Here is a 2,370-nt window from a genome sequence, read left to right on the forward strand (position 1 = left end):
AAGGTCGGATTGTAGCCTATCGCGATTGCGGTTTATCGTATCGCGACATTGCTGCTCGCGTTGGTCGAGATCCAATGACTGTTAGCAGAACATGGAATCGGTGGGTTTAGGAGGGTAATACGAAACGCCGTGCTGGATCCCAAAGGCCTCGTATCACTAGCAGTCGAGATGACACGCATCTTATACGCATGACTGTAACGGATCGTGGAGCTACGTCTCGATCCCTGAGTCAACAGATGGGGATGTTTGCAAGACAACAACCATCTGCACGAACAGTTCGACGACGTTTGCAGCAACATGGACTATCACCTCGGAGACCACGGCTGCGGTTACCGTTGACGCTGCATCACAGAGAGGAGCACCTGCGATGGTGTACTCAAGGACGAACCTGGGTGCACGAATGGAAAAACGTCATTTTTTTCGGATGGATCCAGATTCTGTTTACAGCATCATGATGGTCGCATCCCTGTTTGGCGACATCGCGGTGAACGCACATCGGAAGCCTGTATTCGTCATCACCATACTGGCGTATCACCCGGCGTGATGGTATGCGGTGGCACTGGTTACACGCATCGGTCACCCTTTGTTCGCACTGACGGCACTTAGAACAGTGGACGTTACATTTCAGATGTGTCACGACCCGTGGCTCTATCCTTCACTCGATCCATGCGGAACCCTATATTTCAGCAGGATAATGCACAACTGCATGTTGCGGGTCCCGTACTTGCCATTCTGGATACAGGTAATGTTCGACTGCTACCCTGGCCAGCACATTCTCCAGATCTCTCACCAATTGAAAACGTCTGGTCAATGGTGGCCGAACAACTGGCTCGTCACAATACGCCAGTCACTACTCTTGATGAACTGTGGTATCATGTTGAAGCTGCATTGGCAGCTGTACCCTGTACCTGTACTCGCCATCCAATCTCTGTTTGACTCAATCTCCAGGCGTATCAAAGCCGTTATTACGGCCAGAGGAGGTTGTTCTGGGTACTGATTTCTCAGGATCTATGCACTCTAATTGCATGAAAATGTAATCAAATGTCAGTTGTAGTATAATATATTTGTCCAATGAATACCCATTTACCATCTGCATTTCTTCTTGGTGTAGCAATTTTAATGTCCAGTAGTGTAGTAAGCAGGCAACGGCCTTGCCACAGTGGATACACCGGTTCCCGTGAGATCACCGAAGTTAAGCACTGTCGGGTGTGGCCGGCACTTGGATGGGTGACCATCCAGCCGCCATGCGCTGTTGCCATTTTTCGGGGTGCACTCAGCCTCGTGATGCCAATTGAGGAGCTACTCGACCGAATAGTAGCGGCTCCGGTCAAAGAAAACCGTCATAACGACCGGGAGAGCGGTGTGCTGACCCCATGCCCCTCCTCTCCGCATCCTCACCTGAGGATGATACGGCGGTCGGATGGTCCCGATGGGTCGCTTGCGGCCTGTAGACGGAGTTAGTTTTTAGTAGTGTAGTAAGCACGAAGGCAAGTAGTAGAAACTGATCGTCTGCGGGCGAGCATTATGTTGGTGAAATGTAAAGCCCGCCGGACGCGGTGGCCGAGTGGTTCTAGGCGCTTCTGTCTGGCACCGCGCGACCGCTACGGTCGCAGGTTCGAAACCTGCCTCGGGCATGGATGTGTGTGATGTCCTTGGGTTAGTTAGGCTTAAGTAGTTCTAAGTTCTAGGGGACTGGTGACCTCATATGTTAAGTCCCATAGTGCTCAGAGCCGTTTGAACCATTTTGAATGTAAGCTCAAGATGACTTAGCATGAAGAGGAACAGAACGGGGCGTCAATGAGATTCGAGGACGAAGACGTGTCTGCAGACGCTCCGGAAAGCCGTGGGATACGAACGCGACCGTTGCCCGCCTTATAGCCCCGCAGCCAAAAACAATGGTGCGGGGAGCCATTTCATTTCGCAACACGATCCCCTTTGGTTGTCATCCGTCCAGTTTTACAGCACAGACTTACGTCGACGATAATCTATGACCGTTTTGTGGCCCTTTACGGTAAATCATCCTGGACTTGCACTTGAGCAGTACAGTGTCCGCCTGCACACGACGAGAGTTTCTACTGCTCATCTTCAAGCCTGCCCGAAAAACCGCACTTTGGCCAGCAAGGTCGCTGGATCTCTCCGGAATTGAGAACGTTCGGAGAATTACGGGCAAGGCGTCTCAACATTTCGGACTTTTGACTACCTGACTCGCCAAATGGATAGAACTGGGCACGATATCGTTCAGGACGACGTCCAACAATTCTGTGAATCAGAAGCCGAATGAGCGCTTGCATAAATGCCAGAACAGGAGCAACTCGTTATTGACTTGCTCGATATTTGAAGAACATTCTCTTCAATAAATCATTTAGTTTC

The 2,370-nt window shown here is 50.8% G+C and overlaps 1 pseudogene; it reads left to right on the top strand.

The window, feature by feature from the left end:
- The first annotated feature begins 1,141 nt into the window (after positions 1 to 1,141).
- LOC126196998 (5S ribosomal RNA) lies at positions 1,142 to 1,258 on the top strand (annotated as a pseudogene).
- Positions 1,259 to 2,370: the final 1,112 nt, after the last annotated feature.

The sequence above is a fragment of the Schistocerca nitens genome, chromosome 7, assembly GCF_023898315.1.
Source record: "Schistocerca nitens isolate TAMUIC-IGC-003100 chromosome 7, iqSchNite1.1, whole genome shotgun sequence".
In the NCBI taxonomy this organism is placed as follows: Eukaryota; Metazoa; Arthropoda; class Insecta; order Orthoptera; family Acrididae; genus Schistocerca; species Schistocerca nitens.